Source organism: Copadichromis virginalis, linkage group LG8, assembly GCF_057382275.1.
Source record: "Copadichromis virginalis isolate Kocher_CV1m ecotype Utaka linkage group LG8, C_Virginalis_male_GT1.1, whole genome shotgun sequence".
Lineage (NCBI taxonomy): Eukaryota > Metazoa > Chordata > Actinopteri > Cichliformes > Cichlidae > Copadichromis > Copadichromis virginalis.
In genome coordinates, this window is record NC_140625.1 from 9,859,549 (window position 1) to 9,872,769 (window position 13,221).

A 13,221-nucleotide genomic window follows, 5' to 3' on the forward strand; every position below is an offset into this window, starting at 1 on the left:
TTCAGTCTAATTTCAAAAGAGTTTACTCTGCATTTAAACTACCAGTCAAAAGTTTGTACACACATAACTTTCTACACTGTAGTGTCTACATACTGAAGACATCAAATATATGAAGCAAGATATGTGGAATTATGTAATAAAGAAAAAAATTGATAAATATCAGAATCAGAAGACTTTATTTATCCCCAAGAGGCAATTAACAAACAACCAAGCAGCATACGTTGAAGATAAGGACAATAAGAACAGGCAATGGGAGTGAAATAATAAATACACAGAATATACAGTATATACAGTTTTAAAATTAAAGTGACTGAAAGTGAATAAATAACTGCAAGTGGCTTAAAGTGAATAAAGTGTCAGTGGTGTAGGAAGAGTGTAGTTTATGTTTATGGGTGTGGGAAATGTTCTTATCGGCTGGAGTTAAAAAGCAGAGTGGCTTTGAGGACAAAGGTGGCTCTCCTCCTCTCAGTCCTGCAGGAAATGCAGCGGAGGCGTCGCCCAGAGGGGAGCCATTGAAATGCGGAGTGAAGAATGTGAGTGGGGTCGTTGATGATTTTGGCTGCCTGTCTAAGGGCCTGTTGGCTGAAAACCTGTGCAAGAGATCTGACAGGCAGGCCAATGACTTTAGAGCACATTGATGCAGTGTGCTGCAGTCTGTTCCTGTTCTGAAGGCTGAGGGAGTGGAGCCAGCAGGTGATGGAGAAGGTCATGATGCTTTCCAGGAAGGCATAGTAGAAAGTCATCATGATGGGTTTGCTGACTCCAAAGGAGTAGAGTTTCCTAAGGAGGTGTAGCCGTTGGTGGCACCTCCTGAGAATCTCCTCGGTGTTGACAGAGAATTTCAGGAGGTTGTCAAAGATGGTTCCCAGGTATTTGTACTCCTCAACTACCTCCACTGGCTTCCCGTGGATGGTGGTGGTGACTGAAGCAGCCAGATCTCTCTGCTTACTGGAGAAGGTCACCACCATCTCCTTGGTTTTGCTCACGTTCAGTTCAAGTTTGGAGCTGTCACACCACTCTACAAACTCCTGAAGAGCGGGTCCGTGGTGTTGTGAGGGGTCTGACAGCAGTGACAGGGGAACTGTGTCGTCAGCATATTGAACCAGGTGACAGTTGGGCTGTGTGGATCTGCAGTCATCAGTGTAGAGGATGAAGAGGAGGGGGGAGAGCACACAGCCCTGGGAGGAGCCAGTGGAGGTGGAACGGAGACTTGTTGACCCGAACTTTCTGAGTCCTGTTGGTCAAAAAGTCCAATATTCACAGGATTAGCTGATCATCCAGGTGAAATCAGGAGGAAAGTTTAGTGGCCAGGATATGAGGCTGCAGAGTGTTGAACGCTGATGAGAAATCAGCAAACAGAAGTCTGGTGGAGGAGTCAGGGAGCTCCAGATGTTTGTGGATGGAGTCTAAGATTAAGATTTTTGCATCATCAACACCTCTGCGTGCACGGTAAGCAAACTGGAGAGGGTCCATCAGGGGGTCAGTTACTCTTACGATGTGCTGTTTTATGATCTTCTCCATGGCCTTCATCACCAGGGAGGTGAGGGCCACAGGACGAAGATCATTCAGAGACTTTGGGTTGTTTCTTTTGGGGATGGCGATGACTGGAGTGTTTCCACAGCTGGGGGGGACGGTGTGACTGTCAATTGAGTGTTGAAATAGAGTCCAGAACACACGTCCTAGTTGCCCTGCACAGTGCCTCAGAACTCGACTGCTGATGTTGTCAGGGCTGGGTGAGATCCTCTCCCTGACCCTCCTGAGGGCTCTCACCACGTCCTCAGTCCTGAAGGTGAGCGCAGAGCTGACAGGTTTGAGTGAGGATCTGGACTCCTCAAGCTGGGTGATATTGTCCGTCTCAAACCTGGTGTAGAAAGCGTTGAGGTCGTCGGGGAGGGAGGAGGGGTTGCTGCCCTCCACCTGGATGGTTCTGGGTTTGGTGACCACAGTATTCACAGAGGCCATGGTTTTGAGGCCCTGCCAGGCTGAGTGGAGGTCCCCTGTGGTAGATGGCGAAATACAACAATGAAAAGAGCATTAAAGTATTAAAAGAAGCATCAAAGAAGCCACCCTTTGCTTTGTTGACAGCGCTGCAAACCCTTGGCCTTCTTTTAATGAGCTTCATGATGTAGTCACCTGAAATGGTTTTCACTTCACAGGTGTGCCTTGTCAGCAGTATGATAAGTCAAACTTTACTCAACTCATTCTTCTTGCTTCCTCCACTTCCGTACCATTAATGTTGAATTCTCTCGCAGCTGCTCTGTTCCCATGTTGTTGCAGTATATTAATGACTAACCTCGTATTGTGGATGGATTATCTCAGTTGTTCTCCTGACTGACGTTTGGTCCGTTTACAGCATCCTGCCATGCGACTGCATTTGTCCCTAACCGGCCCTCCCATTAACATTTATTGAGTGGAAAAAAAGTTAGCATTCATCCAGGTTCCAAGTATTGCTTCAACATGCAACAAGAAGAAATGAGAGTTGCAAACATGAACTCAGTAATGAGTAGCTCCACCGTTATTGTTGATCACTTCAAAAATTTGTTGCGGCGTTCTTAATGCCATTGTTTCTATGAGGTGAACGATGTCAGGTGGGAGTTCCTGGCAGTGAACCCCATAAGGCTGCTGGTCAGACAGAGTACCTGGCAAGGTGCTAAGAGTGAGTGCACACCAGCTCACCCTCAACTTCACCAGAATCTTCAACCTCTCACTACATCAGGCAGCCATCCCATCCGGTCTACAATCAGCTACAATCATCCCAGTGCTGAAGAAGTCTCCCATCACTAGCATGAATGAATATCCCCCAGACCTCGACCCCTACCAGTTTGCATATCGTGCGAACAGATACACAGAAGACACCATCGCCATAGCTCTCCACTCTGTGCTGCGCCTCCTGGAGTAGTGGCCAAGTTACATCAGAATACTTTTTGTGGATTACAGCTCAGCTTTCAATATAATCATCCCGGATATCCTCATCACCAAACTGGCCACTCTTGTCCTCCCCCTCTCACATGTGCCTGGATAAAGGACTTTCTCAGTCACCGCCTCTTGCCTATTTGGTGCATAACGAATGAAACATGCAGCAATGTGTCATCTTAAGTTCTCCTATTAAAGTGCCAGACAAAGAATGACCTTATATGGTCTCTGCTGCATTAATGTATCAGATGCATCAAAACAAACTGCAACAGATTGACACATTTAAATTATTCTCCAGGCAAACACTATAGAGCCAGAACACTTCCTCACATTACATCCCATGCAAACAAAGCCCAGCACCCTGAGGAGGACTGTGAGGTCTGCAGTGTTTACTCCAGTCAAAACATGCGGAGTGCTAAATGTCTGACAGAGTCTCTGCTGGGTCGTGCAGTTCTACGGCGAAACACGGGTTCAGTCCTGCAGCATCAGAAACATCATACTCACTTATTAGCTTTGTGCTATGAACTCACAGTGTAGGCTGTCAGGTTCACGCACACACAGACACAAATATGTATGCAAATGCAGACTGACTAAGGAGATAAGACAGGAAAGACTGACAGCTGATGCCTGAGTATTTGTGCAAAAGTGAGAGACGATATGAGAATAAATTGCACATGAGAAGTAAACATCACAATGAAGCAGCATCTTCTACAGAGTGGAAGTAATACTATTTCATTTTCTGTATGTTCAGTATGTTTGTCTAAGGATGTGTGCATTTAGGAGCGCACACACTCAGTGCAGTACCTACTGCCCTCACAAGGTGATGTTGATTTTTAATTCCCCTTTTCAGCTCCCTGGAGTTTAAAATCTTTCTAATATAATGTGGACAAATGAGACGTGAACAAATGACATACACACACACACAGTATCCTCAGCTCCAGCATGTGCTCATGACCATATGAATGTAGATAAAGCAATGCCTGAATTAACATATGTAATTCGTATTCATGTAAAGGCCCTCGCGTGAGAGTTTATCTAGCTGAGCTCATTAGAATTGTAAAGCTGTAGCTGTGCTGTTTTACCAAACAGTGATGCGAGCCTTCCGATGCTAAGTTGTTCTGGATTATTTTATAAATACTTTCAGATTTTTTTTATATCCCATGAATGAACAGTTTTTTACACTTTCATAATTTAAGAGCTTCAGGTCAATCATATTATTTTAATTGTGATTTATTTCATTTTTGTTTATGTTATTCTTATATGTGCAATACTATCATTCAGTGTATGTACTGTAAAAATATGTCAATGTATCATTCAGGACTTTCACACAAGCCCTGGTGTGGTTGCATGCACTCTATTAGCCAAGATCAATAAGCTTATGTTTGTGATCAATCACCTTCCTGTTTTAAGTTTTTAGTCAGTCTGTTCGCACTAAAGGAGGTGACCTTATAATTGCCTGACCCAAACCCCTTGGAAGTTGAGAATTAGATCTGACTTTTACAACCCAAATCCAAAAAAGTTTGAACTTTGTGTAAAATTAAATGTTTTAAAAATCCAGCAATTTGAAAGTTGCACACACCTACATTTTATTCATAATAGAACACATAAAACATAGCAAATTGTTAAACTGTTAATTGCTAATAATACACATCTCAAAAATGTTGGGACCGGTATAACAAAAGTGGTGCAAAATAGAAACAACTTGAGGAAAATTTTGCAACTAATTGCAACTTAGAGAGGCAGAGTTTCTCAGAAGTAAGGACGAGCAGAGCTTGACCACTCTCTCGAAGCTGAGGAACAATTTCAAAATGAATGTCCCTCAACATGAAGTTGAGAAGACTTTGAATATATCATCATTTACAGTACATAAATATCATCAAAATAATCTTAAAAACCGTGAGAAATCTCTGTGTGGAAGGGATATATCTGATAATAAATATTAGATATCTGTGATCTTCAAGGCCTTAGGCAGCACTGCATTATAAACAGGTATGATTCTGGAACATTTTCAGAGGACGTGTCTCTGAACACAGTTCACTGTGCCACCCAATGCCGGTTAAAGCTAATAAAGAAAACCGATATGTGACCATGATCCAAAAACAATTGTATTTTTTTTGGAAAGATGGACTGAGACAGAGTGAGAAACTGTTCTTTTGTCAGACAAAGGAAATTTGAAATTGTTCTTCAAGGTAGGCCTTGCATATTTCAGCAACATATTGCTAAATTGCATACTAGATCTATTACAACAGCATGGCTCATAGTGGAGGCGTTTGGGTGCTCAAGTGGCCTGCCTGGAGTTCAGACCTTTCACTGTTGAAAACATTTGGCACATCAAAAAGCCAGGATATCTGAGCAGCTGGAATGCTATATCTCTATATAACTATATATATGTAATGCATATACATTTCTATGATAAAACATTAGCGAAACTAATGTTTGCTTTAGCTCCACAACAGCTAAACCCTGTAAAGGTTACCTAACCTTTAAAAACATCTTGAAAATGGACTCTCAGATATTATGTATGGAATACTGCTGTGCTGTTTATGGAGCCACACTGTAGAAAAAGCCAACTTGTCACAGACCTTTACAAAATCTTAAAGTATAACAGCGCATGAAATAAAATTTGATGGCTTGAAAAATCAATGATTGTGGCACAATTCTGGCTAACTCTCTGAATAACCTTTACTCTTAAGGCTGTGTTGATGCACACACATTTAGATTCAGTTGTTTTACTCAAACATCAAGATGCACAATCATTTCTCATGCAATTAAAGCTGGAAAGCTAGAAACAAGTACTGGTCACAGAGACACACACACACACACACACGGACTGACCTATCGCCTGAAACAGAAGACAACAGAAGCACTCTGAGGCTTTGATATGTGCAGACAGACGAGATCGACACAATCAGGGTTGTGGCGACATTGGGGTAGCGGGAAACTCACAGTAGTATTGGCAGTAGTACTCTTTTCAAAGTGCATTCACTGCATATTACAGTTTTTGCCCACTGCTTGAACACATTTTGCAAAACTCCGCTCTCTGTGCCAAAACTGTACACACAAGTACACATGACACAACACTGGGAAATATACCATTCACATCTGTGCCAAATTGAAACTCCACTCCCAAAACCTAAACTCTGCTGTCAAAACCTAACATTTCTTTGTCAAAATGTAACTCTGTTGACAAAATGACACATACTTGCATCATATGCAAACACTTACAGATCAGGGGGAACACACTAGTCTTCTTTACATAAAACACTGTCATTGGGGTATAGAATATTGTATAGTAGTATGGATGTGAATTAAGAGTAACACTTGTCAGTAGAGGCACATAGAGCTAAAATACAAATATTCATAGATTCTGGGAAGTCATCACATTAAATATTCAATACATCTGGGCAATGTTGCTGCATTAAATGAGAGACCTGCAGCCACTCTGCACATCTCTAAATGAACTTTAATTAAACAAGATTATTTAGTATTCAACAACAGCCCTTCTGTGTTTTAACTGTATGACACACACACACACACACACACACACACACACACACACACACACACACACACACACACACACACACTTTTATATTTCCATTCACTGCTTAACAAAAGCTAAGAGAGTTCTCATTTTGACCTCAATTTTCCTAAAAGGTTTTACGATAGTAGAAACACCAACTGGGATGCGAGCTGCTTTTGCACTTTTGCACTCAGGATGAAAATGCAGTTGTCACGTATAAGCTATAAACATCTGCAAAGTAGTGATTTTCTGTAACTATATATACATCACTCAGAGAGACATCTGAGCTGTGTTATCGGTGCATGTGTGAGTTCAGGGTGGTTATGGCCTTTGGGAAACTGTTTTTGAGTCTGTGGGTTTTGTGCTGATGCACCTGTAGCGCTTCCCTGAGGGAAGCAGGCTGAACATGTTGAAACCAGGGTGGGAACTGTCCTTGATGATGTTTGCTGCTCTGCTGAGGCAGCGGGAGGAATAAATGTCTATCAGGGAGGGGAGAGGGCAGCCGATGATCTTTTGTGCTGTCTTGACTACACTCTGAAGCCTCGCTCTATCCGCCTTAGTGCAGCTGCCGTACCATACCGTGACGCAATAAGTTAGCAGGCTCTCAATGGACGAGCGGTAGAAGGTTAGGAGCAGGTTGGAGTTCCTGAGGACTCTCTGCCTCGTCTCCCTTTGAGATAAGTCCCACTACCGCAGTGTCATCAGCAAACTTGATGATGATATTGTTGTTGTGGGTCGAACTGCAGTCGTGGGTGTAGAGAGAATACAGGAGGGAGCTCAGCACACAGCCCTGTGGGGAGCCGGTGCTCAGTGTGCGAGTGGAGGAGAGATGAGGGCCAAGTCTTACAGTCAGGGGCCGGTTTGTGAGAAAGTCCTTTATCCAGGCACATTTGGTTTGGGAAAACCCGAATGGTTTTGTCCACAGTCACATTTCCAATACAGAACTTGATATAGTCCAGTACTGATCCTGTGAAAGTTTCTGGTCCTGGTGTTCAAATATGTCCCAGTCTGTCTGTGTGAAGCAGTTCTGTAGTTTGGAGAGAGCATTTTCAGGCCAGGTTATTGTTTTGATCACTCTTTAAGATCAAAACAATAATGAATAACAATCCAAAAACACAAAACACTGGGTCAAAGACCCAGAATCACGACACTACTGCCTTGTCAAAATTCACTATTTAGTGTAAAAGCGTGCCAGGATTATGCAGAAAGATTAAGGCGGCGCTAGTTCGTCACCTGGGCCCTGTTTCAGGAAGCCGGTTTGGAAAACTCAGAGTGAAAAACGACACTCACGGTTGAGTAACCCCGAACTGTCCAACTCGGAATATTCCGTTTCAGAAAGGCTGATAACAAGTAGTTCAGTCAACGCGGAGTTGCTTTAACCCCAAGTGAAGCGCGCGGACGAGGATACATAAAGCCCTGATAAGCGGAGCACAGATTAAGCGAGTCACCATGGAGACGGAGGGAAAGAAGGCGCGGTCAATGTATTTCACAGCGCTTGAGGCCGAAATTCTGATGGCAGCATATGCCGATAACATGCAAATTCCGCGGAAAAAAGTAACACAGCCACAGCTGCAAAAGCATGCATGGCAAAACATAGCCGACAGAGTCAATGCGTGAGTGTTAATTTAAACATTGATCGAGGGATTTCCACCCATTTAACACGTTATTTTATCATATGTTATTTTATTTGTTATTTTATACATTTTATTTTGTGATGTGATGTGAGCGCAGGTGCAACCCAACAGGCCCCAAACGTGCCTGGCAGCAAGTAAAAATGAAATATAAAAATATAGTCCAAACAGGTAAGGTGTAATTGTATTATGAGCCATAGTGCTTGGTCTGTTTGTCCGATGTAAATCAATTGCAGTTAGAGGCTACATTAATTTTCTTTCTGTAAGCACTTATTGAAATTATCTGAGCACATTACAAGTACATATTTGCTTACTCTGTATGCTCAAATGTGGCCCGTTATAGCCAACAGAAAAAAAGCGGAGGCCCGAAAAACAGGTGGGGGTCCTCCACCACCACCACTCACAGAGGCTGAGCAGTTGGCCCTCAGCCAAAACAGTGGGCGCCCTGTGGCCGAAGGCATCTCTGCGGGGACATCCTCTGAGGCAATAACCCCGCAAGACACAAGTGCCTACATAAGGGGTAAATTCAAAATAATACATGATGTGCATACATCCTTTCTTCACAGTCACCTTTGCAGTGCTGCTCATTCATTTGATAAACTCTTTACCATAATGGATTATTTTGTAGTGAAGTTATTTTCCGACTGATTTTGCCTTCCCTCAGCCTTGGTTGTCTTTGAGAGCATAATGACAATGAAGTGTAAGGTGCTTGGTATGTTTGTTAATTGCCATTTGGTCCCTTGTAAGTTATAAGTGACCTGTATAAACCTCATATTCTATCAGTTGATGGTGATGGTGTACTGCATCTGGTGCAGCCTCCTGTTGAGCCAGACCAACATGCAGTTGTGAGTACTCTTAATACTCCACAGATTATATGAGTTTACAGTAGAACAGCAATGTTGTCTATTTCTTTACTACAGGAAAATAATGAAGAAACATTGACAGCTGTTACGGAGGAGGAAGCAACAGAGACACTTTATGAGGTTTACATCTTTTAATACTTTGTGTACAGGAAATACAGGCGACCAATAAAGCCAGTTGAACAAAAAATCTGTTTATTCTTCTTTCAACATGTTGAGGTGATGGGTCAAAAGAAATGATTGTGACATATGGTGTCTCTGACTGCTCTTCCATCTTGTATGTCCGTGGGAGGGTCAGGATGTTCATGGTTTGGATCACTGCTGATGTTTGGTTCAGAAGGACAGTGTTCTCCTCTAATTGTGGCAATGTTGTGAAGAATCACACATGCCACAATAATGTCACATGCCCTTTCTGGGGTGACCCCGAGTCTTTGCAGGCACTGGAACCGGGCCTTAAGCATTCCGATAGTCATTTCAATTCTGGCTCTTGTCCTGCAATTAGCCAGATTATATCACTGCTGTGGGCCCGGTTCAGGGTCAGGGTAAGGGGTAAGCAAATAGGGTAAACATGGATACCCCCTATCACCAAGCAAGTAGCCAGTGAACTCTCCTAAGACAGAAGGATACACTTCAGTTCAAATGTCCCTGAAGCAATTGGTCTTTATATATTTTAAAGTATTCTCAACTCACCATGTCCAAATTTTGTGCTCAGTGTACATTCACGGAATATTTGTGAGTCATGGACAGAGCCTGGCCACTTGGCTTCCACATTTGTGATAATGTTGGCAGCATCACATATGATCTTCACAGTGCAGAGAACACAAATTAGCATCCATTACTATGATTAAATAATTTGTTAGTTTGACATGCTACAGGGAACTATGTACCTGTACATTAATGCTGTGGAAAGACTTCCTGTTCACATAGTCTCCTTCATTTACTGAAGGAGCAATGATTGGAATGTGAGTGCCATCTGTACAGCCAATCACGCCTGGGAACCCTGAAAATAAATGTGCAATTTAAGTAGTAGTCCAAGTATCACCACATCATGAATTAAGTTTTGGTCATCCTGATACCTGCAATTTTGTGGCATCCCTCTTTGATAAATCTTGTGGGTCTGTGACCGGGGAACACCACAAACGAGTGCAGGAGACGTTTCAGTGCAACTGTAACATTCCTGACTGCCCGACAGACGGTAGCCTTGGAAACGTGCTCAGCGTCACCAATATTATACAGAAAGCTCCCGTTTGCAAGAAACCGAAGTGCAATACAAATAATATGTACAGAACTGAGAGAATGTCCGCGATGTGTCACATGCGTAATATATGGCCTGAGGATGTTATTAAAATAAATTATAGATTGTGCTGAGAAACGGTAACGTTCGCACAGAAAATCATCAGGAAATGATAAAATGTCCAAACGCGCTCTGATCACTCTCTCCCGGCGGAGAGCTCTGCGGAGAATTTGGGCTTCACGATCTACTGGCTCTTCAAGGAAGTGGCACGCCATGTCCGACACTTCCTACTGTCAGGTTTCCGACAAAGGGGCGGAGACAGTCAGGGTTAGTTGTAGTAAACCTGCTAGGGGGCAAGTTAGCTTCATGGAGTGTGTCGTCATAGTGACTCACTCAGGCTGCAGCTGAACTCTCTTTGTGAAACCGAAAACCCAGAGTTTTCGTTAACTCAGGGTATACTTACTCAGTTTTTCCACTAAACCGGCTTCCTGAAACAGGGCCCTGGGTGTATAGTCTGGTATTTTAAGAGTCACCCAGCTTTAACATCACATAGTGATTGATAGTCATCCACAAAGTCTGATGTTATTTTTTGATTACTCGTGTTGGGAATGTCTGTCATGAAGCAGCTGTGTGCACGCAGGAAAAGGAACCAAAAGCAGACTTCACGGAGTCGGAAATGTAAACTCAAAAACATGTTTATTGTTGGCAGGGAAAACTACAACAAACTACACTGGGAAAATATGAACTAAACACACAGAGAGGCACACAAAGAAACACACAGCCATGGAAGAGGGACAACAAGTAGGGGACAATAGAGGACTAAAATACATGACGGAGTAATCAGGAAACTGGAGACAGAAGGGAAACACAGCTGGTACTAATGACACAAACGAGACGGGGAACAGGGGCTGAACATAGGGCAGAACTGTCAAAATAAAACAGGAAGCAAGAGACAATTAACAAAGATGCACACTAGACACAAAGACGTGGAAACATGACAGACCTAAGAAAGCTGGATCAAAGTAACCCAGAACCATGAAAATGATATTCTGAGGATGATGCAAATTTGCAAACAGAGAAATAAAGAAATAATGCCAAATACAACACATTTGATAAGATCTCTTTATCATCAGTGTGAACATGAACAAACTGAACAGTAAATATAGCAAAAAATGATTTAAATTAAAACTCATATATGCAAATTATTATTTAGTTCCTTTAAAAAAATTGTCACATGGTTCAATAAAGACTCCAGTTTAAAAAATGAAAAGGAAAATCTGACAATTATTTCATGGTTTGGGCTTTATGGGGTTAATTTATTGCATTTTTATGACATAATAAAGGGATGAGAGAGTTTAACACAGTTCCAGTGCAGAGCATGAAACTGATGATGTTGCAGAGAGTTTATAGCCACTGCCAGTTTCCAACACTTGTCCCTGGTTGGGCTTTTACATCCCCAGCACACAAATTAAACTTTACAGTATTCAAAGGTTTTCTTTTCCATCCTGGTTCTCTTTTAAAGCTTCTTGCTTTAAAAGTTTGCTGTTCCCAGCTCGATGACCTGCAAATCACTGTCCCATCGGCGCTATAGTCCTATTCTCACATAACAGGCATCTGAGTTTGTCAGCATCATGAGTCTGAAAATGATGAAGAAATGGACTTCATCCAGAAAAGAAAGTCCTTAATTTCATTTGCTTTCTAATCCTCCCCCCTCTCAGTCCTGCATCCTGTACCTGTCACCTCTCTGCTCCCTTCATCCTGTTCTCAAAACTCTCACCTCTACACCCCCCACCCAACTCCTTACTCTAAAACCTTCTCTCGCTTCCTTTTCTCAGTGTTTCGCCTCTCATCTTCCCCGCTCTGCTACTCCACCTCTCCATCCCCTCTTTCTTTCCTTCCTTTCTCTCTCTTTTTTTCTTTTCAATCAGCCTCCTCTCCACTGCCCTACATTGACTCTCTTCTTTTCATTCCCTCTGTTACACTTTCTCTCCCCTCTCTCTTTCTCTCTCTCGCACTCTCCCTCTGATATCCAGCACACAATACAGTGAGAATCGGAGGAAAATGAGGGAAGCAGTGAGTCTGGAATGACAGGACATAAAGAAGGGGATTTTTGGGACAGGCGATTAGCGGGAAGCAAAACAAAAAGCCCCTTGTCAATCTGGCTTATAATTCCATTAAAATTTGTAAATGTGGTAGTTTACTTTGAGAAAAGCTCCTATAATTGGCCTCAGTGGAGGCATATGAATATGTGTGTGAGTGCATGTGTGTGTGTGTGTGTGTGTGTGTGTGTGTGTGTGTGTGTGTGTGTGTTAGTCTTCAGCGGTGTGTGCCAGTCTCGGCTCCCAGTTTCGGTATTTCCTGCGCAGGTTGGTACTGAAACACAGGAGTAGGCAAAGCTAGAGTTGGACCCTCCTGACTCCTGAATCTGACACAAACAGATGCTTACAAGACACACACGCACACACCTACATGCACACACTCGACACAGAAATCCACAAACAAGTGTGTTACCTAAGCCTGCGGCAGGAGAGGAGGGCGGGGAAGAGACATGACAAGACGGATAAGGGATAAGGATGGGGAGGCAGGGTGGGTGGACGACGAGGTGGGGCTTGTGTGTGTGTGTGTGTGTGTGTGTGTGTGTGTGGTATGATAGGGGCCAAGATTTCAACATATAGTAAACACACACACACACACACACACACACACACACACACACACACACACACACAAACATTTGAGTTTTTTTCTTTTTTATATTTCCCCCATCTCTCTCCTTCCAGTCCTTTTCCCCTCTGGGAATGATGGGAAATGCAGCTGGATATAGCGCCCCTCTGCCCCCCCCCACCCCCCACCCCCCCACACACACGCTCTCTCCTATCTCTCCTCTCTCACTGTCTGGCACTGAGTGGAAGTAAACAGAGGCGGAGATCGCATTTGGTTCCTGAACTGTTTCAGGGCTCGGTGCAACCACCACACACACTCTTTTGACTTCTCTCTCACACATATGGACAAATACACACACACACACACACACAGCGCAAAGGGGATCTTGGCAGTAGA

The 13,221-nt window shown here is 43.1% G+C and overlaps 1 long non-coding RNA gene and 1 pseudogene across 1 annotated transcript; both read right to left on the reverse strand.

Annotated features, from left to right (window-relative positions):
• Window positions 1-1,018: 1,018 nt before the first annotated feature.
• Window positions 1,019-2,828, reverse strand: LOC146702698 (uncharacterized; annotated as a pseudogene).
• Window positions 2,829-9,100: 6,272 nt separating this feature from the next.
• LOC146702699 (uncharacterized) lies at window positions 9,101-10,628 on the reverse strand. Its single transcript, XR_014922078.1, has 2 exons — window positions 9,815-10,628; window positions 9,101-9,729 (listed from the first exon to the last, which is right to left on the reverse strand). It is a non-coding gene; the product is annotated as an uncharacterized LOC146702699 (long non-coding RNA).
• Window positions 10,629-13,221: the final 2,593 nt, after the last annotated feature.